Here is a 23,324-nt window from a genome sequence, read left to right on the forward strand (position 1 = left end):
TTAAGTGAGACTGCAAGTGTCTTGAATAGCAGTTGAAGTACATTGATATAGGTGACATTTTACAGTGGTGTCTTCCTCAGCATCTTATTAGTTCAGTGTTTTAAAGCTCTATATTAGTCACAGAAACAAAGTCTAATTTTTGTTCTTTTGTTCTCATTTCAGATTACAAGTGGACACCTGAGTCAGCAGGACCTGGAATCCCAGATGAGAGAGAGCTTATCTACATGGACTCAGATCTTGTTGTCACCCCCATTAACGACAATCCAAAGGTGCAGAAAGCACTCTAACAACTGAGTTGTAGACTTTACTGAGATCTGAAATCTGCATGAGATTTTCATTCAGAATATTATTTACTGTCTAATCTTTCCTTTTCTCTTGTCTGCTTCTGTTTCATTTGTGCTGCATGTCTGCATTTCCAGCTCCCACTCTGTCTGCAACCCTTTCCTCTGCCTTCACTTCCACTTCACTGGAGTTCTAAGTTTTCTCCCCTCTGTTTTGAATGAGTCAGCTCTGCCTCTCACTACTGCTTTCTTCCACATGCCACAGAGGGGTTGCCAGCCTCTTGACCTCAGACCTTAGCTCTCAGTCCCATCGTTTCTCCATCTGCACTAATGTGAATCACTCTAAGTATTCTAGTCTCTGATGTATTTTGAAGGCAGAAGCACTCAGAGGGCAATGCTCACCAGGCTGGGCTGGGCAGGCAGATCACACGGAAGCCCTGCCCTCTCACAGGTTGTTAAGACTGCATGGGAGACGGTGAGGAGACACTATGGGAGCTGGAGGAGTCATGGTTCACAATGTACTTCTAAACCACTGTGAGTTTTTTTGCTTCTTGCCTTTTGGAATATATTACTTTATTGCTAGGGGAAAATGAGTATTTACTTTAAAAAACAGATGCATTTCTAAGTCCCTGTGTTTTGTCTTGACTTCCAACTCCACAACATACATTCCACTACTTACGCTCTATTTTAATTTTCCTGCTTCTGTTACTTTTTTTTTTTTTTTTGAGATGGAGTCTCCCTCTGTCACCCAGGCTGGAATGCAGTGGTTTGATTTTGGCTCACTGCAAGCTCCGCCTCCTGGGTTCACGCCATTCTCCTGCCTCAGCCTCCAGAGTAGCTGGGACTACAGGTGCCCGCCACCACACCCAGCTAATTTTTTGTATTTTTAGTAGAGACAGGGTTTCACCATGTTAGCCAGGATGGTCTTGATCTCCTGACCTCGTGATCTACCCGCCTCCGCCTCCCAAAGTGCTGGGATCACAGGTGTAAGCCACCACGCCCAGCCTTCTTTTTCTTTTTTAAATCTCTGTTTCTGTATTAATTCATGACTGTCTTTTCATATCTCATTGGGAACATTACTGTGGTTTAGACCAAAGCGTTCTTGGATTCATGTTTATTTTCTAGATAGACAGCATTTTATATAGATTATTTAGCTATTTTTCATAATGGAGCTAATTCTTTTTGTGAGTTCATATGTCTGGCAGAGTAACTTTATTATGCTAAGTTTGATGTGCATTGGTGCATTTTCAAAGTGGGTTTTCTAGAACAATTTGTGATATCTTTCCCAGGGGTGTCCAGTCTTTTGGCTTTCCTGGGCGGCACTGGAAGAAGAATTGTCTTGGGTCACACATAAAATACACTAACAATAGCTGATGAACTAAAAAACAAACAAAAAAAATTGCAAAAAACATCTTACAATGTTTTAAGAAAGTTTAGGAATTTGTGTTGGGCCACATTCAAAGCCGTCTTGGGCCGCATGAAGCCCATGGGCTGTGGGTTGCACAAGCTTGCTTTAGACAATATTCTTTGTTTCTTTTTTTCCTCTTATAACCATATTTGATAGTTTATGGGAAGCCTTAGTCAGTGGACATTTTTGTGTTTAACTTTTAATTTTAAACTACTTTTAGTCTTAGAGAGAAAGTTAAAAAATAGTTGAGAGTTCCTGTATACCTTTTGCCCAGCTGCTCTTAATGTTCACATCTTATAGGTCTATAGTATAGTTAAGAACACCTGGGAATTAGCATTGGTATAGTGCTAGTCAGGCAGGATAATCCTTACCTGTTCCTCGTTTTGGAGGGCAGTAGAATGTGGTAGTTGGAGTTGCATGATACTTGATTCATATCTCTGTGTAATGATGTCATGCAATACCCTGATTGCTCCTTTTGAATTCTTTCTGAAAAAGGAAAAATAAACATGAGTATAGTGCTGTTAACTAAACTACCAAATTTATTTGAATTCTACCAGTTGCCTCTAATGTCCTTTTTTGTTGTTGTTGTCCAGGATCCCACATTACAGTTAGTTGTTATGCCTCCTTAGTCTCTTATAGTCTGTCCTAGTCTTTCATGGTTTTGTCAGAATTTCTCAGACTTTTCTTGCCTTTCATGACCTTGACAGTTTGTCTTTTTTTTTTTTTTTTTTTTTTGAGATGAAGTCTCACTCTGTCACCCAGGCTGGAGTGTAGTGGTGTGATCTCAGCTCCCTGCATCCTCTGCCGACTGGGTTCAAGCTATTCTCCTGCCTCAGCCTCCTGAGTAGCTAGGATTACAGGAGCCTGCCACTGCGCATGTCTAAGTTTTGTGGTTTTAGTAGAGATGGGATTTTACCATGTTGGCCATGCTGGTCTTGAATTCCTGACCTCATGATTCACCTGCCTATGCCTCCCAAAGTGCTGGGATTACAGGTGTGAGCCACCGCACCTGGCCTTTGTATGTTTTTGTAATACAGGTTATAAAACGTATGACTCAAGTCCTTGACACTTTGAAGAGTAACTGGTTCAGTGTTTTGAAGAATGTCCCTTAATTTAGGCTTATCTAAGGGTTTCTCATGATTAGAATGAGATTATGAATTTGGATTATGAGATTAGAATGAGAATATGCATTTTAGTAAGAATACTACCGTAAATACGGTAATGCTGGTTACTTAATTGGTAAAGGTTTTAAAAATACTACATATAGAAATTTTGCAGGAGTTAGGTATAGAAATAATGGTTGAATTTTTAATTAAAAGTCTCAAGATGCAGTATCTGGCCATCCTAAGCTCATGGATCCAACTACATGGTTTCTTCACATTTCTCAAATAAATTGTGCACTTTCCAATTCATGCTATTATGGCTTCCTTGAATGGTGTCTTCTCTGATATAACCATAAAGTTCTAACCATTCTTCAAGACCTCAACCCACCCCCTACCTCTTCTGCAAACCCGGTCTCAACTATATCAAGTAAAGTGCTTGCTGTATTCTCTAAACTACTATTTACAAAAAAATTCTTTCTGTCCAGGGTTTTGTCTGTAGTTTTGTCCTACCTCTTTTCAATTGTGAAATATTTTGTTGTTTATCAAATGTTTGTCTCGTCTTCCCAACCAGAATGTCAGCTCTCTGAAAATAGGATTGTGTGTTTTATATTTTTGTATCCCCCTTAACCCTTGACATAGAGCCTTACCTTGGCAGGTACCCAATAGATATTTGTTGAATGACTGAATTTCTAATTAGAGGTAAATTATCTAAAGAGTAAGCCAAGATAGGGGTGAATTTTTTCTTTGAGTCTGTATTTTGTTACAGATATCAATTGAAATTATTTTAGAAAATAAATTATTATCTATATATATATGTTTTAATCTGAAAAGGCATCGTTCTTATTCTTTTTGGTAACAAATTTTACACATTCTTTTTTTGTCCTCATTGATTTATTATCTGATATAAGGGACATATAAGGAGACAGATATCCATCTTAAAAATTGTCTCAAAAGTTTTTTTTTTTTTAACCACAGGTAACGAAAAAACCACCATCAGTTAAATTTGATCCAAAAATATTGCATCTACCAGCATTTTCAGGTAAGATCATAAAGGAGTTATCGAACATGTAGACTCTTTGTATACAGATACAAATGTGAAATTTATTCAGAAATGGAATATTTGTATGTGAATAACTAAATTTTTTTTGTCTTGACAGTTGGTTATATTCTTGGAGCAGTGTTAATGTGAATTGTAAATAATCTGTAATTCATATGTGCCAGCTGTTGACATTTCTCAGCTGAGTCTGGGCTGTCCTGTCCTCTTGTGTGTGGGGAGGTTCCTATAGATCTGGGCAAGTTTTCCTGTAGAGTGGGTTGGGGGAGGGTCTCCTCCCTTCCCTTCATAGAGCTGGTTGAATTTCCACCATTTATGGCAGGTGTAGGTGCACAGGGTTGGGGACAACAAGGAAGGATTGGGATTCTATTGGTGGGACCAGAACATTTGAGAATGGGACTAGGTGTTTCATGACTGTGGAGATGGTGTGGTAGTGGAGATACTTAAGGGATAATTATTACATTTCTGTTGAGCTAATGAAAATCTTATTTAGGGTGAAAGTCAGAAATTTTTACATACCTTAAACTTTTTTTTTTGTTTGTTTGTTTAACAAATTATATTTTAAGCTGTTGAACTCAATTTGGGGAAAATTATTCATTGTGGCTAGAGTAGAATCTATGATTTGAAGTAAATTTAAAATATATTTAGGTTTCAATAAACCAGCTAAGGGTTTATATCAGTCAACTTAATTACCGATAAAAACAACCAGAAAAACCTGTGGAGAAGGACGTTTAAAGACCAAAGTGAAGCCAAATATTAATAATAGTGCTTTCAGTGCCAAGTAGGTCTATTTATGCAAACCTAGAGAATTATTACCGGGAAATACTATTTCCTTTTTCTTCTTTGAGTTATTTGGGAAATTATATTTATAATATCTTTTGTCTAAAGATTGAGATCAGCCAAAAATATGTTAATTTTAGGGGGTATCACATTTCCTAGATTTTGCCCTTTTTTTGTATACGGATTTGGAGGTAGGCATTTCAGGTGATTTTAGCTATCATGTTTTCCTCGTCATTTTTTACAGTAATTTTATTGGATCTTTTTAATAACGGTGGGATTTGTGCTTTTTGCAATATTTGAGGCTTGATTTATTTATACAAAGGCTCTTTTGTCTTTTACTCCAGTTGTATTCAACTTTACATTTTGTTATAGTCTAGGTTGTGTGACAATTCTGCTTTAGACATCTGCTTGGTTTGAAAGCATAGTTTTCCATTGAAGTGGTTAAAAAGTTTCCATGGATAGATAAAGAGATGGGAAATATAGAAGGACAAATAGAAGTAGTGTCATCTTTGGAGTATTTTTGGTTTTGACAGTGTCGTGTTTTCTTTGTCCTCATCTTAGCTGTCATAATTCTGTGTTTATTTCTCATGTAGTGTTTCCAGTAGTTGTCTTTCTCATCATTCATACTTCTGTTATTTTCTTTCCTTGGCACTGGATAAGTTATAATTTCTGAAAGACCAAGATTGGAATGACTTTTTTGCAAGAAGTGTGCTCACAGATCGACTCCATTGCGAAGAGCTCGAGGACCTCCTGAGCCAAGCTTAATCTCCTTTGCTGTTTGTGCGTGGTGGCTGGTCACCAGGAGGTGGCCACCAGGCTACTCCATTCCCCACTGGCAGGCCTCTGTGATGTGACTTATGCATTTAAATTTATGTTTTTTAGAGGCTCAAACAAGTGCTAAAATAGCAATTTGATTTAACTACCATGAAAAAACTGATTTATCATGATTTTAGGTTTATGGAAATTATCCTCTGCTTAATCCTTAGGTCTTACAGTAGATGAGAGTAGATGGTGATTTTGAACTTTCTGTTGTTGTTGTTGTTGTTGCTTGTAATACTCAGATTTCCATTTTATGTTAACTTGTAAGATTTTAAAAAAATATGTAGGCTGAGGCAGGAAAATGGCGTGAACCCCGGTTGGGGGGCTGAGCCTGCAGTGAGCCAAGATTGTGCCACTGCACTCCAGCCTGGGCAACAGCGAGACTCCGTCTTAAAAAAAAAAAAATATATATATATATATATATATATATATATATATATATATGAAATTGGGCCAGGTGCAGTGGCTCATGCCTGTAATCCCAGCACTTTGGGAGGCTGAGGTTGGTGGATCACCTGAGGTCAGCAGTTTGAAACCAGCCTGGCCAACATGGTGAAACCCCGTCTCTATGAAAAATACAAAATTAGCCTGGCATGGTGGTGCACTCCTCTAATCCCAGCTACTGGGGAGGCTGAGGCAGGAGAAACACTTGAACCTGGGAGCCAGAGGTTGCAGTGAGCTGAGATCGCGCCATTGCACTCCAGCCTGGGCAAAAAGAGCGAAGCTCCATCTCAAAAGAAAAAAAAAAAAAAAACACGTGATATCATAAGACCTTTTCCCTTCTCATCAGTGACTGGAATGAACTGCCCATGTGGAATGGGTTGTGGGTGTTGGTTCCTTTACTGGGTCATCTGGTAACCTGCAAGGTTTCTGCTGTGACCTTGAAGGAAGACATCAATCCTCTAAGAAATTTTTTTCCTATCCTCTGGGAATATTACTTTTTGGACTATCTTGGTCCATTGGTAAGCTCATGGGAATTTGTCAGAGTTTTTTTTTGTTTTTTGTTTCTTTTGGCTCATGTTTAGCATCGGTTGGCAGAGTGTTTGGGGTCATCCTCAGAAAGGAATTATGGTGGTTCAGAGGTGTTTTCTGTAGTTGGCCCTCATTTGGGAATTGGCTTGAAAGAATTTAAGTTCATTTGCTTCCAGGATATTATTAAGTTTACTTTTTTCTATAGTTGGTGTGTGTCTATCAGGTAAGGGCAGTCATTTAGAGAATATAAAGTGGTAGGAGAAACTAAAAGTACTGTTCTTCGTTTTTATTTTAATCTTATTCATATACAAGTGCCTTTGTAATTTAGTAAATATCACTTTTGGTGTACAGTATAAATTTCCTTTTTATGAAGATCTGAGCTGTTAACTTTGCTGTCACTTTCTGTGTTTCGTGACTTAAATATTTTAATTTTTTCTTTTTTTACACTTACATTTTTTACTCTAGTTCCAATTGGTAATCCAGCATTCGCAGATAGCTCTAAACTGCGATATGTAAGTAACATTTATATTTTAAAATTTTTTTCGTGACTTTATTAAGTAGTTACAGCATACATACTTATCAAAAGCAGAGTCCTAAATAATTATCATAAATTTTTCTGACATAATGATGACTCTACTCATAGGCAATTTTTATGGGCATTCCAATGATAAACTCTAGAATATTTAAAAATAGCCCTTCTCCTAATATACAATGCTGGGATTATCTAAGCTACTCCTGGAAACTTTAAGTGTTCTTGTTTTTTTATTTTCATAGAGTCAAGGTCTCTCACTATGTTGCCCAAGTTGGTTTTGAACTCCTGGGCTCAAGTGATTCTCTGATCTCTGACTCCCAAAGTGTTAGGATTACAGGTGTGAGCCACTGCACCAGGCTGATAACTGTTTTGAGTATTGGTTTTAAAATACTTCAACCCTGATCCCTGTGTATTAATTTAGTTATACTTCCTCAAAATTTCCCTTGGCCATGCTTATCTGTCCCTCATGTAGCACATAGCTTCCCTATGATGTTATTTATAATCTAATGAGATTATGATTTATAAACTCCCGATGGAAGGAAGTGTCCTTGATTTTTGTAGAAGTGACATACCAGGTAGAAAACACCATAGATCAAGTGTTAGAAGGCTCTGGGTTCCAGTTGCCTATAAGACTCGGCCAAATGATTATCTTTTTCTCATTCTCTGTTTCCTGGGGAGGGTGGGTGGAACAAGGAAATGGCATAGGTTTAGGATTCAGACAGACCTGGGTGTGGATCAAAGATCTGCTTTCTGGGCCAATTACTTTAATTGCTGAGCCGCAGTTTCCTCATCTATAAAATTGGGATGGGGATGAGATAACCACTTCATAGATTTTTGGTAATTATTCCACTTTGAATGTGGTAAATATATGAGGTACTTTATATAGTGCCTGATTCTTAGTGGGTATTTCATTTACAGTGGGGTTGGGGTTGTAGAAGTTGCAGTTATTATCATGAAGCTTGCTTATCTCATGATTGTTAGGACAAGCACATGAAAAATCGGAGGTGAAAGGATTTTGTGAATTGTGGCAGTAGTATAATAATTATTCTTCTATGCTGGTAAAATATGGGTGAAACAATAGGAGTTTAGAAAATGCTTAATAATAAGGGTAATTCTTATTATACATCTTGTAATGTTACTCTCCCAAAGTAAAATCTGGTAATAGAAAGTAGGATTTAATACTTTGAGCATTTAATACTTTGAGAAGGCTTATGGTATGCTCATTAAAAATGAATCAATGAAATATTTATTTAAACACTTTTATTTAAAACGTGTTATATCTTTGAATGGGGTGCCCCCTGCTAACATTTTCAAACAGATATCCCAAATCATTTCCAAGTACAGTTATCCCTCTGTATCAGCCCGGAGACTGGTTCTAGTATCCCCTTGGATACCAAAATTCACACATACTATTTTTCCTCTGCTTTTAATGAAGTTTGATTGTAAAACTGTTTTAATTTGAATAAAATGATACTGAGGTAGACAATTTCTCTGGTAGGAATCTTCTTTTATTCTCCTTCATTCAAAGCCACTTCTAGTGAGGTTTTCTCTGATCTCAGGTTATATTACCTTCATAGCATATGATAAAGGGTCCTTAACTTAGTCTGGGAGATAATTATTATTGAAGTAGGTATATTTATTTCTTAGTTTTGTTTTTCCTATAAAAATTAGAATCACATGATATAATTTTATGTTTGTTTTCCCCCATAACACATATATTATGTATTTTTAATGTTATTAACATTTAAAAATAAAATACATAATAATTAAGGTAAACTTTTTATATGTTGTGAATATCTGATCATTTTGCTTACTAATTTTGGATAGTATTATAATGTTGGAAACAACATTGTGATGAACATTTTTGAGATTAAATCTTTGTGCCCGCTTTTTCTTTTTCCCTTTAGGGAAGATTCATAGAATTAGAACAAATTAGAACAAATGGGTAGAAGGCAGTAAATATCATTGTGACTTCTGAAAAATTGCTGAAGTGCTCAAATAAATTGTGTCAATATATAATCCCAGTCAATGTGTTTAAAATGCCTTTTGTTAGAACTTCCAACATTGAGTATTTATCAAATTGTATATCCTTCTCTCCTTGCCAATCAACTTTGTGAGGTATAATTCATATATAGTAATAGTGTAATACTGTAATTTTTAAAATGTGTTAATTGTAAATTATGCATAATTTAAAATGTTCCATTTTAGCCATTTTTATGTGTACAGTGGCATTTAGTTCATTCCCATTGTTGTATAACCATCACCACTATTCATTTCCAGAACTTTTTCACCATCTTAAACAGAAGCTCTTTACCCATTAAACGGTAACTTTCCCTTTCCCTTCCCCAGTCCTGGTGACCTGTACTCTACTTATTCTATCTTGGTGAATTTGCTTATGGTGAGTACCTCATATTGCTACCAAAACATCAAGGAGTTTGGTCTAGGTCCTGTTGCTCACAGCACAGAAAGCCAATCACGGAGACGATGAGTGTTGCTAGGGAAGAAGGCTTCAACTGGGTGCTGCAGCTAAGGAGATGGGAGATCAATCTCAAATTTGTCACCTCAACTGACTAAAACCAGAGGTTTATTTAGCAGGGAAGAAATGTAACCATGTATGGGAAAACAGGAGTTAGGGAAGGGTGGGGAAGAGAAGTTGGTCGACAGGAAGCAGGTAGTTGGTTAGGCAATTGTGATGAGTGAGGTGGTCTGGTGTCTTATGGTCCAGATGTGGTGATCTGGTAAGTTTCAGTTCCTTGATAACTATCTGGGAGGCCTGATGGTTGGTTTCCCAACAAAGGAATTCAGATAAGACAAATGTAACTTTCTCAAGTTTTAAGACTGGGAGGCTCAATTTCTATGTTTATTTTAAAAGACCGTAAGCATCAGTTCTATAGGACAATTGGGCTGCTTTCATTTGCAAGTTTCATCCATGTTGCAACTAACGTGTCAGCATTTCATTCCTTTTTAAGGCTGAATCATATCCCTTTGTATGTATATACCACAGTTTGTTTATTTTTTCATCTGTTGTTGGGCACTGGCTTGTTTATATCTTTTGGCTATTGTGAACAATGCTGCTATGAACATTAGTGTTTTCTGTTTTTGTTTTTTGCTGACAGCTATCCCTATGGGTGTGAAGTAGTATCTCATGGTTTTGATTTGTATTTTGTGACTAGTGATGTTGAACATCTTTTTGTTTGATTGTTGGCTATTTGGAGAAAGGTCTAATCAAATCATTTGCCAATTTTTATATTGAGTTTTATGTTGTTGAGTTGTAGGTATTTTTTATATATTCTAGATATTAACCCCGTGTCAGATAAGTGATTGCAAATATATTCTCTCATTACACTGGTTGCTTTTTACTGTGGCAAGTGCCTTTTTGAGATATGAATTTAGGAAGAATTTTTCTATTTTTTAAATAAGAGTTTTATACTTGAATAAGGTAAAGTAAATGCTCATCCATCATTAATTTTTTAATAAAAACACAGTTTTCCTGTTTCTTTGCTGTAGTTCTCCTCTTCGTTGATTATATTTTATCATTGGATAGGGTTTTTTTGTTGTTTGAGACGGAGTCTCGCTCTGTCGCCAAGGCTGGAGTGCAGTGGCGCAATCTCAGCTCACGGCAATCTCTGCTTCCTAGGTTCAAGCGATTCTTCTGTGTCTGCCTGCCGAGTAGCTGGGATTACAGGCACCTGCCATCATGCCTGGCAATTTTTGTATTTTTGTAGAGACGGGGTTTCACCGTGTTGACCAGATGGTCTTGAACTCCTGACCTCAGGTGATCCACCCGCTTCGGCCTCCCAAAGTGCTGGGATTATAGGCCTGAGCCACCATGCCCGGCTGGTAGATTTTTTGTTTTGCTTTCTTTTGAAGAAGACCTCTCAGTGGCTTACCTCTTTGCCATGCTTTGGTGTTTGAGCTCTCTTCCCTGTACTAACTGTAGCTCTGTAGGACTTGGGGGTCAACCTTACCTTTTTTTCCCCCGCTTTTGTGTGTCTTGTTTGAGTTAGCATTTCTTTTTATTCCAGGCCTGTAGATTTTACTAGATTGTCTCTAGGAATCTCTTTTACTAATTTGCTTCAGCCTGCCTTCCTGCCATCTCTTTTTACTAATTTGCTTCTGCCTGCCTGCCTTCCTGCCTCCCTCCCTCCCTCCCTCCCTCCCTCTCTCCCTTCCTCTCTCCCCTTCTTCCCCTTCCTTCCCTTCTCCCATGCCTTCCTTCCCCTCTCCCATCCCTTCCTTCCCTTCTTTTCTTTCCATTTATATTGAGATAGAGTATTGCTCTGTCACCCAGGCTGGAGTGCAGTGAGGTAATCTTGGCTCACTGCAACCTCCACCTCCCAGGTTCAAGTGATTCTCCTGCCTCAGCCTCCTGAGTAGCTGGGATTACAGGTGTGTGCCACCATGCCCAGTTAATTTTTGTGTTTTCAGTAGAGATTGGTTTTCACCATGTTGGCCAGGCTGGTCTCGAACCCCTGACCTCAAGTGATCCACTTGCCTTGGCCTCCCAAAGTGCTGAGATTATAGGTGTAAGCCACAATGCCTATCCTCTTCACTCCTCCTTTAGCTTTTATATTACTTCTTAGATTTCTTCCTCTCTTATTTCATCCTTTTTCTGTTCCTGAAACCCCTACAGGATGGGTGTGCGGGTTTGTGTCTCTTGACTCTTTTTTCAAATTTTCTTTTGCTTTCTCACTTTCTCTTGTTTATTGAGATATAATTCACATACCATAAAATTCACCATTTTAATGTGTGCAGTTCAGTAGGTGTCAGTATACTGAAAGTTGTTCAACCATTGCCACTATCTAAATTCAGAACAGTTTTCTCACCCAGTGAAACCCAGTACCCATTCTTCTCCAACCCCTGGCAACAACTAATCTGCTTCCTGTTGGCTGATTTGCCTATTCTTCATATTTCATATAAATGGAATCATACAGTATGTGGCCTTTTGTGTCTAGCTTCTGTCACTTAGCATAATGTTTTCAAGGTTCCTCCATATTGTGGAATGTGTGAGTACTTCATTCTTTTTCTACCTGCATAATCTTTGTATGGCTGTTCCACATTTTGCTTATGTGGTCTTGATGGACATTTGGGGTTGTTTCCACATTTGGCTGTTAGGAATAATGGCGCTCTGAACATTTGTCCACAAGGTTTTGTGTGAACATATACAATTTTATTTCTCCTGCAGTAGTGAGATTGCTGGATAAAATGGTAACTCTGTGTTCAGCTGTTTGAAGAACTGCCAAACTCTCTTTGTTAAACTTTTATTTTAGGTTCAGGGGTACATATGCAGGTTTGTTATATAGGTAAACTCATGTTATGGGGGTTTGTTGTACGGATTATTTGGTCACCCAGGCACTAAGCTTAGTAAGGAGCAATCGTTATTTTTTCTGATGCTCTCCTTCCTCCCACCGTCCACCCTAAATAGGCCCCAGTGTCGATTGTTCCCTGTTTGTATCCATGCAAACTTTCTTCTTTTATTGCCCTTCCTTGACTTTATCTTTGAGCTCTCAAGCTTGGTATTTATCCCCACTCATTTTATTATTTAGGATTTCCAGTTAATTTTTTAATTTGAGCAATCATATTTGAAAGTTTTTGTTCATGTTCTTTTTCTCTGATTGGTCCTTTTTCCTAGCTGCCTATATTTGGTGTGTACTTTTGAATTTGAGGATAAATATTAGGATTATAAAAATTCTCTTTTTGGAGCAGAATTTAGAATTAAATATTGTTATTAATGTTTAAGGCTAAACGTTAGGATTATATAATATAAGCCTGGAACCTGGACTTTGATAAAAAGGGAACAAAATTTGGATTATAAACATTGTATTCTTCTCTCTTGACCTTGTAGGTCACTTCTTTTTCATCATGGTCCTGCTTTTTAATGCTGTTTATTTCTCAAATGCCTGGTGATCTCTGGTTCTTCGTTTATATTATGAATAAATGATGAAATTGATTGGTATAGAAGTTGGCAATACGAGTTTCCTTTATTCTTGCCTAAGTCTCTTTCTCCAATAGCCTCTCCTGTAAAGAAAGGGCTGGTATGTGGGTAGGTGAGGCCTGTTGACTGGTAGAGTTTAATTTGGGGTTCCAGCTGGCTGAAGATCAGATAGGCAGGCTGGAGGCCTCTGCAATTGCCAGGGTGGGTTTTTCTTTGCAGTGGAGCTGGCTTTCCTCATTTAACCCCTTCCCCGCTTCAGTATGTGGAGGACCACAGTCGCTGCTTCCTGCATCCATCCATCCAGTGAGCAAGGTGGATTGCTCACTGTAGGAACAATTTTCCGCATTTACCCAGGAGGCCAGGGCTGCAGGGTTTATTCCATGTACCAGGGAAGGGAGATGGAAAAGAGACACGGTCTGATTGGCTCAACTGTTCCTTGTACAAGGACACAATTTTTCCTTGTGCAGTTGTTTAATCTGATGATTGTCTTGTGGCTCATTCTTTCTTTTTGTCTTAGTTTATTCCAAGTCCCTGAGGCTTCCTTGGGAACGTCTGTCTACCTGTGGTTCTTAGACAGGGGATTCCTTTGTTGATTCTCTGTCAGTCTTAATTTTATTTTTGCATGTCTGGCATCTGAGATTTTCTCAAACTTTCTAGTCCACTTTTAGCCCTCCTTTTTGTTTCCAATTTTCCTTTAATAAAAAGAGCTTGTATTTTAGAGACTCTAGAGGGTTCAGAAAAGTGAGTGTTGAGTGTTTAGTCTGCAACCATTAAAGACAAAGAATGTCTCATAAGTTTGGATCTGTGTTACTTACATGATTGTGATTTACGGACGCTTTCTTTCTTTCCCTTTCCCTTTTATTTTTTCTTTTGTTTCATTTATTTATTTTATTGTTATTATTTTTAGAGACTTACTCTAAAAAAAATAGGGTCTCACTGTGTGCCCCAGGCTGGAATGGGACTACAGGTACATGCCATCATGCCTGGCTAAATTACAATTTTTTTTTTTTTTTTTTTTTTTTTTTGTAGAGACAGAGTCTCACTTTGTTGGCCAGGCTGGTCTTGAACTCCTGGCCTTAGTGATCATTCCATCTTGTCCTCCTAAAGTGCTGGGGATTACAGGTGTGAGCCACTGTACCCGGCCAAAGTTTTCACTTTTTAATATGAGGTATAAGGTATATAGAAGTGCTTTATTTACTTATTTATTTATTTATTTATGAGAGGGAGTCTTGCTCTGTTGCCCAGGCTGGAGTGCAGTGGCATGATCTCAGCTCACTGCAACCTCCGCCTCCTGGGTTCAACAATTCTCCTGCCTCAGCCTCCCGAGTAGCTGGGATTACAGGCGCCCACCATTACACCCAGCTAATTTTTGTAGTTTTTAGTAGAGATGGCGTTTCACCATGTTGGCCAGGCTGGTTTTGGACTTCTGACCTCAAGTGATCCACCCGCCTCAGTCTCCCAAAGTGCTGGGATTACAGGCATGAGCCACCATGTCTGGCAGAAGTGCTTTTAATTCCACAAGTGTTTAGGCTTTTTGGGTTATATTTGCTATTTTTACTTTTCTCCTTTTACTACATCAAAATGAGTCCTTTATAATTTCTGCCCTAGGGAATTCTAAAAATTTATCTTTGTGGTCTAATATAAAATCATTTTTAATGTATGCCATGAATGTAGTCAACTATCTATAATAATGTAGTAATAGTAGCTTGCTCAGTCAGCACCAGTTGTCTTGACCCAATGGTAATTTCTGCATGTGGATTATCTCCTGATTCTTAGAACAACATGAGGTACATATTATTATTGGTCCTACTTGTTGTGCCTACCAGGCCCATGAAAGATGAGTAATTATCCCAGGGTACTGTCTCCCTCACCTCCAATGGTGGGCCAGAGCTAGGTCCAAGACTTTGAATTCTAGAGTGTTAGACACCATCCTATGCAGCCTCCCACTGAATAAGGGTGGTCACTGTTTGTAGGGTGTAGAGTTTGATACGTCTGTTACTTTGACTTCATTAGTTTTTATTTAGGATACCTGAATGTGTGAATGTATTGATTAATATATTCATTATTGCCTTCTCTCTGTGCTTGGAGGAGAAGAAAATTGAAGTTTACCACTGCTATGGGTTTACATTGCATGCTTTGTTATTTGGTGTATAAAGATTCGCACCTTAGATCTTTTGTAGGTCATACAGTTTTTAGTTTAAAGGGAATCTTTTTCTGAAGAGTTTAGCCTTGAATTCTACTGAGATTTACATTGGCAATCCTGTTTGCATTTTGTTTGCCTTGTACAGCCATACTTTTATGCACTCCTTTCCTACTAATGTGTTTATTTTCCTTTCGATGTTGATACGTTTGTTCAACATACATTTTCAGATGCCCGAGTGTGCTCCAAGCACTGTCTAGTGTCACAGTGGTGATCGGGATACAGCCCAGCCTTCATGGATCTTCTGGGCTGCTTGGGGAGACAGATAATAAACAAGTCAACGAATGAAAAAGTAACAACAAAATTTTAGTTCTGCTCTAATGTGGTAGCCATTCACTTCATGGGGGCTATTTAAATGAAAAATTAATAGCTTACTCATTCAGCACGTATTGTCAGACACAATGGTACTTTCTGCACATGTATTGTATCCTTTGTTTCTTTTAACGACGTGAGGTATGTATTGTTATTCGTCCTACTTGTTGTGCCTACCAGGCCCCAGGGTACTGTCTCCCTCACCCTCAACTGTGGGGGTAATTTTTAAAATAAAAGTTAAGGCCAGATGCAGTGGCTAATGCCTGTAATCCCAGCACTTTGGGAGGCCAAGGTGGGCAGATCAGTTGAGCTCAGGAGCTCAAAACCAGCCTGGACAACATGGCAAAACCCCGTTTTTACTAAAAATACAAAAATTAGCCAGGTGTGTGACACACACCTATAGTCCCGGCTACTTGGGAGGCTGAGTTTGGAGGATTACTTGAGCCCAGGAGGCATTGCAGTTAGTGGAGACTGAGCCACTGCTCTCTAGCTTGGATGATCCTGTCTCCAAAAAAAAAAAAAAAAAAATTAATTTAAATAAATATTTTGTTCCTCACTTGCATCTGTCATATTTTATGTGCTTGATAGTCATGTGTCTAGTGGATACTGGATTGAACAGTGCAGATGTGGGACATTTGTCAGTGCATGAAGGTTTGGTAAACAGTGGTGCCTTAGACGCTGTCATGGAGATGGGTTGTTTCTGAGGTACAGTGTCAAGTCACTGGGGGCACCTGGAGTGGTGACCTGAGAAAACCTGAATTTTGAGAAGGTATCTGTACTGTGAGGGTGTTGCCTACAGGGCATGTGGTACTTGTATTTAGGATTTTGGTAAAAAGTGACTATTCATAAGCTATTTAAAGTTTCTATTTTAAAAATATAGGATTTTTAGGTAGTGCATTTTCTTTTGTTGTAATAGGAATTGTTTTGGTCATATTAGGAAAAATAACTGGCATGTTGATACATTTTTATTTTAGTTGATTAAATCTGGTAGCTGTTTTACTTTCATAGATTAAAAAATGGTTCAGTGTTTCAAAATATTTTGAGCTTGTCTTTGAAAAGAGATAGGCAGGTGCAATGGCTCAGTCCTGTAATCCCAGCAGTTTGGGAGGCTGAGATGGGAGGATTGTTTGTCAGGAGTTCAAGGCCAGCCTGGGCATCATAATAAGACCCCAATCTCTACAAAAGCTGAAAAAATTAGCTGAGCATGGTGGTGCACGCCTGTAGTCCCAGCTACTTGGGAGGTTGAGGTGGGAGGATGGCTTTTCCAATTATCCTACAGATATTTTTCAAAATGATTACTTTTAAACTATAATCTTTTTATTCAGAGGTGGGATGCTAACTCTACAATTGCCTAGAACTTCTTTAATTTGTGTACGTTAAGAAATTTTAATGGGCAATTTAATAAGTGTTGAAATTTCTAAGAATTATCTCTGTATGTTAGAGTTGTGATAACCCAGACCTTTTCCCTGTAGTGCTTCTCTGAGTCTGATTTGTTTTCCTCCATGGGTGCCACATAGGTTTATTTATTTATTTATTTATTTATTTATTTATTTTGAGACAGAATCTCGCTTTGTTGCCCAGGCTGGAGTGCAGTGCCGCGATCTCGGCTCATTGCAAGCTCCGCCTCCCAGGTTCATGCCATTCTTCTGCCTCAGCCTCCCAAGTAGCTGGGACTACAGGTGCTTGCCACCACACCCAGCTAAGTTTTTTGTATTTTTAGTAGAGACGGGATTTCACTGTGTTAGCCAGGATGGTCTCGATCTCCTGACATTGTGATTGCCCACCTCAGCTTCCCAAAGTGCTGGGATTACAGGCGTGAGCCGCCACGCCTGGCCACACATAGGTTTACTTTAAGAAGGTAAAAAATAAAAGCTGACTAAAGTACATACTGATTATCCCAGACAACATGCAGACATCACTAAATGAGTGCAGTTCTCATCAACTCACCATTCATTTCAATTAGAAAAAAAGTCATCAAAACTAATTTTTCTGTATGAAATACCTTTTCAAATCATACTGAATGTGATTTATTAATAGTGATTTATCAAATTCAGTTTTCTGCTGGATACTAAAGGAACACCTCATTAAGACTAGTGTTTATGCAAATAGTACAATACTGTAAAAAGTTTGGATTGTAAAAATTTCTTTTAAACTTAATGCATACAGATATGTTATTGTTCAGATATTTAGCACTTACATAGAAACTCACTGATCTACTAACAATTAGAAAAGAGACCTTTAGCCAAATGTCTCTGTATTCAGCAATAAAATGATTAATTACTGTTTTGCTCTTTTCTCTCGTTAAGGCTTTTAAAAAATTTTATTTTTCCTTTTACTATTACACCACAACTTGTTTAAATTTTGTTGCTATTGCAGAATTGCAGCAGACATTACAGTTCATGTCTCCCTGTGTATACGAGGGAGAGATTCTCTGGGCTGTGTAGATGCCCAGTGAATGGGGAATGTGGGCCTGACCTGTCACATTCAACTTTTGTTTCACCGTCTTATATCTAATGCTCATCGTTGCATAATGTAACTAGCTGGGGTTAGTTTCCTCAGTACCTACTCTTCAGAGCCTGTTTTCTCTCCATTTACAGACGGGCCAACGTTGCTTGGGTGATTGGTTTACTGGCTTCTCACACAACTGAGCTCCAGGAAAATACACCTGTTGTTGAGGTAATGTCTTTTATGACTGAAATGTGATGAATGACAAGAAATACTGTTGTTGATTCTGTAATTTAGAACATGCAGCTTTCCTTGACCTTCACTTGATTTTTCTTTGTGGGATTGTGGAAATTGTTCTAGAACTATCACCTCAACGGACCTTTAGGCTTAAACACAGCAGCTCATTTACAATGTAGTCCATCATTAAAATGGCACAGCAGAGTTAACAACGCTTGTGAACTCTACTCATCATTATTTCATTTGTTTTTCAATAAGACTTTTCATTTCCAGTTTTCTTATAGTCTGTCCAACATTTTGTTACAGCTAATGTATTTGCTAGTTAAATCATAGCTTATAATTCAAAATTCAAATCCTTCTGGCTTTTCACCTTGAATTTAGTGTTTTAGTATAAAAGATTACTTTCTACCTATTCTGTTAATGTATATTACACTTAATTGGTAATAGAGTTTTATCCCTTGAACTGGGAGAGGCTCAAGAGTCAGTGTAGGTGAAAAGAACCAAGACTTTTTATGGGACATAGCAAGAGGTCCTGAAGGAGGTTAAAAAGGGGTAAGGAGAGGGTATTTTGTAGAGCTGAAGCTGGTTGTGTGGTATTTGGGGCTTTAAGAGGAATTGGAAAACTTTCTGTGTCTGTGTTGTTATCGGGGGACCTGCCCCGATAATCACGTAGGTTCTTTTCTATTTTCCTAAGCGTCAGCTGGCTTGAGAAATAAAAGGACAGAGTACAAAAGAGAGAAATTTTAAAGATGGGTGTCTGGGGGAGACATCACACATTGGTGGGATCCGTGATGCCCCACAAGCCACAAAAACCAGCAATTTTTATTAGGGAGTTTCAAAAGGGGAGGGAGTAACGAATAGGTGTGGGTCACAGACATCAAGTACTTAACAGGGAAATAGAATATCACAAGGCAAGTGGAGGCAGGGTGAGATCACAGGACCACAGGACCGAGGCGACATTAAAATTGCTAATGAAGTTTTGGGCACCATTGTCATTGATAACATCTTATCAAGAGACAGGGTTTTGAGATCAACCAGTCTGACCAAAATTTATTAGGTGGGAATTTCCTCTTCCTAATAAGCCTGGGAGTGCTATGGGAGACTGGAGTTTATTTCACCCCTGCAGTCTCAACCGTAAGATACAGATACGCCCCAGGGGGGCCCATTCAGAGACCTACCCCTAGCTGTGCATTCTGTTTCTCAGGGATATCCCATGCTGAGAAAAAGAATTCAGCGATATTTCTCCCATTTGCTTTTGAAAGAAGAGAAATTGGCTCTGTTCTGCCCGGCTCACTGGCAGTCAGAGTTTAAGGTTATCTCTCTTATTCCCTGAACAATTGCTGTTATCCTGTTCTTTTTTCAGGGTGCCCACATTTCATATTGCTCAAACACACATGCTGGACAATTTTTGTAGTTAACGCAATTATTACAGGGTCCTGGAACAATATACATCCTCCTCAACTGACAGGATTAAGAGATTAAAGTAAAGACAGGCATAGGAAATCACAAGGTTATTGATTGGGGAAGTGGTAAGTGTCCATGAAATCTTTACAATTTATGTTGAGAGATTGCAGTAAAAACAGGCATAAGAAATTACAAAAGTATTAATTTGGGGAACTAATAAATGTCCATAAAATCTTCATAATCCATGTTCTTCTGTCATGGCTTCAGCCGGTTCCTCTGTTTGGGGTCCCTGACTTCCCGCAACATGTTGTCCACTATAGTAGCCAGCTGGTATTTGGAGCCTTAAGGGAAATTGGAAACTTTTCTCTCTGTGCCGTTCACTGCAGTAGCCAATTGCTGGGATAGTATCCCAGCTGTCCTTACAGTGTCTGGGTGGAGATTAATTTAATTTCATTGTATTTCCATTGCTTACAATTCCATCTCTATTTCCTGCAAATTGTTGGATATCTGAGCTACTAGTAAAATGCCACTAAGTCTAATTTTTTCCTTTTTGGTGGGGGCTTAAAATAAATGAATTGTGACCTATATGATTACCAATGGTACCCAACTTTGTTCCCAGAGATGTGTCGAGTAGATTTTTATCTAAAAGATAAGAGCATGTACGGCAGTATTACCAGGAAGGTAAGAAGGCTTAGCATCTCAAAAATGGTTCCTTCTGATGGCTCAGAGCAAAAGGTCTCCAGTGAGATGGAGTAGCTGTAGGAGATGGGAGAGAACATAAAATCCAAGAGAAAGTCTCAAGATTTTAGAGGATATTCCTGCATTGTCAGAGCAGGCATGTGTTGCTCAGGAGCTGTGAAGAAAGAGTCTCCGAATGTGTAAAATATGACTGTTGAATTAAATGATTCAGTAGTTGCAGTAGAGTATGGATACTTCAGGAAGCTGAGTTAGTGAATTTGAAGATCAGTTGGATGAATTCTCTGAGCATTCAGAAAGAAAGAGGATAAAGATTATGAACTAAAAAGGCATGAATGGTAGTTTCAGATTTGTTGTGCTATCTACTATAGTAGCCACCAGCCACTGTAGGTATTGAGCACTTCAAGAACAGCTAGTTTGAATTGAGATGACCAACTTATAGAAAAGAATACTATGGGCACCCTGTAATTTCCAAACCCCATTGTTCTACTTGATCTTTTTCACAGCATATATCACCACCTGGCATTTTATGTATTTATTTCTCTTTCCACACTAGACTACAAGCTCCATTGGAACAGGGATTGTGAACTGTCTCATTCCACACTCCACCCCAGTGCCTAGACAGTGTCTTGTGTATATCTAGATACTGACAAATATTTCAGAATAAGTGAATGAAAGTGTATCAGTATTCTTGGGACTCCCTGTAGCAGGGCCTGGAAGATGGTATGTTTTGCTGCTGCATGAATTCTCAAGGGAGTGGGCAGAGGGCACGTGAAGTAACCTGGGACCTGCTGGTCACCCTGGGTGATGTGCTGCCCTCATTCTACTGGTACTTGCTGTTGCGGCTGCTGCACTCCCACTTGGAGAGTTTGGCCCAGCAGTTCCTGAACCATATTTGTTACCTGTGCTCACTCAGGTTGAGTTCTGTGGCCAGTGTGTATTCTCAAAGTGTTTCTCCTACTCCAGTTGTTGTACTTTGTCGACGTTGTATTATTTCTGGTCCTGCCTCAACTGAAAGGAAAGTGTGGGTGTTAATTCCCGAGGTTCTTGTTATATCTTTTATTCCGGTACTGTTCTCTTCATGCGTGTTTGCTGATGCTTTATTAATTTGAAATGCAAGAACTTAGGGAAAATCATACTTATTTCATTTAAAAAAATGGTGTGTACTGAACTATCTGGTGGACTGTTTTGTATCACACACATTGTATTGTGAACTACATTTGGTTGGATAGTAGGGAGCTTATATAATAACTTGAAATTGAGCCAGGTGCTCCCTTGTGATGCCGTCTTAATTTTGTTATTTCTCAACACCTTTTAGTTCTTTAGTTCACTACTTTTAATGGCAAAAACCGTAATAACTTTTGCACCAACCTAATTCTTGCTGTGAGCAATTGGCTGTGATAATTTAAATAGCCACTAGAGGTCATTCAAGCACTAGAAAAAAGGTTGTGCAAGTTTTAAGAATTTATGTTTCAACTTCCAGAAGCAGGATCTGTGGAGGCTGAGCAGTTACATGGTACCATGTTTTATCTTTTTCCTGTTTTTTTAGAAGTTTCTGCTACAGGATGTGTGGCTCCATTCCATTGGTGATTTTTACTATTTGAGAGGAATCAGATGAATGAAAACCATTATAGCCTCTCCAGAAAAATTCAGTCAGCACCTAGCACATGATTTCAGGGGATCTGAAAACCCTGTGGAGTCCACTGGTGAATCTTTGGTTCAGAACTCCTGAGGCCAGGTTTCTGTAAAACTCAGAGTTGGGTGCTTGTAGATAATTCTTCAGTAATCAGTAACAAAATTTCAAGTGTAAGATAAATCCTGAATTCTCTATTAGGTTTACTATCAGTGAACAAGAAAAATTGTGGTTGAAGATCTCATAAGCACTTTATTTTAGTTTTTATTTTACTTATTTACTCATTTATTTTTTGAGACAGAGTCTCTCTGTGTTGCCCAGGCTGTAGTGCAGTGGTGTAATGTCAGTTCGCTGCAACCTCTGCTTCCCGGGTTCAAGAGATTCTCAGCCTCAGCCTCATGAGTAGCTGGGACTGCAGGCTTATGCCACCATGTCCCACTAATTTTTGTATTTTTACTAGAGATAGGTTTTCACCATGTTGGCCAGGCTGGTCTTGAACCCCTGGCCTCAAGTGATCCACTTGCCTCGGCCTCCCAAAGTGCTGGGATTACAGGTGTGAGCCACTGCACCTGGCCCCTATAAGCATTTTAAAGGCATAGAACCTCATTTTGTTACTCACCTTTGTACCCCACAGTGCCGAGCCAGCAAAGTAATGTGTATTTCAGGCACTCAGTCAAAGCTGAAGGGTTTAATGAATGATTAAAAGAATGTTAGAAGAGTATGATGGTGTAATTTGTTACAAAGAGAAAGAAAAAATGAAGCAAAAATCTATTTTACTGTCCTTGTAATATAATTTAAGTCTCTTTCATCTTATTCTCTCATCAGCAGCTACAGAAAATAACTAGCCATGATCTCCTTTATGCATTTAGAAGCCTTTATTGGCATCTGTATCTTTTTCACAGGAAAATATAACTATCTGAAGCTTATTTTCCTAGATAACACATTTACCAGTGTGTAATCATTGTGGTTTCTATATGTAATAATTTAAATAAATATTTCTCTTATTAAGCCAATATATTTAGTGTGAAGCATGCAGTGGATATATTATAGGAAATTTAATACAGACTCATCAAATGCAATAACTGAAAGGAATTTTTTTTTTTCTTTTTTGGTGACCAAGTCTCATTCTGTCAGCCAGGCTGTAGTGCAGTGGCGCGATTTTGGCTCACTGCAATCTTCATCACCCAGGTTCATGACATTCTCCTGCCTCAGCCTCCCGAGTAGCCGGGATTACAGGCATGCACTGCCATACCCAGCTAATTTTTTTAGTATTTTTAGTAGAGACAGGGTTTCACCATGTTGGCCAGGCTGGTCTGGAACTCTTGACCTCAAATAATCCACCCATCTCAGCCTCCCAAAGTGCTGGGATTCCAGGCGTGAGCCACCATGCCCGGCCAAAAGGAATATTAACAGACATTTTAGGTTAACCCATTCACTAAATTTCTTTATTATTGGTTGGGCATGGTGACTCATGGGTGTAATCCCAGTACTTTGGGAGGCTGAGGTGGCAGGA

General features: G+C 38.7%; 1 long non-coding RNA gene and 1 other non-coding gene across 2 annotated transcripts in view; both read left to right on the forward strand.

The window, feature by feature from the left end:
* Nucleotides 1–23,324, forward strand: part of LOC129014243 (uncharacterized) — a 60,955-nt gene that overhangs the window by 6,326 nt on the left and 31,305 nt on the right. Inside the window, exons 2-4 of the long non-coding RNA XR_010123930.1 lie at nt 163–269; nt 3,768–3,831; nt 17,994–18,072. This is a non-coding gene — a long non-coding RNA (uncharacterized LOC129014243). The remainder of the gene's footprint in view (nt 1–162; nt 270–3,767; nt 3,832–17,993; nt 18,073–23,324) is intronic.
* On the forward strand, nt 2,038–2,169 carry LOC129014786 (U8 small nucleolar RNA). Its single transcript, XR_008494321.1, has one exon. It is a non-coding gene; the product is annotated as a U8 small nucleolar RNA (small nucleolar RNA).

Source organism: Pongo pygmaeus, chromosome 16 (assembly GCF_028885625.2).
Source record: "Pongo pygmaeus isolate AG05252 chromosome 16, NHGRI_mPonPyg2-v2.0_pri, whole genome shotgun sequence".
Lineage (NCBI taxonomy): Eukaryota > Metazoa > Chordata > Mammalia > Primates > Hominidae > Pongo > Pongo pygmaeus.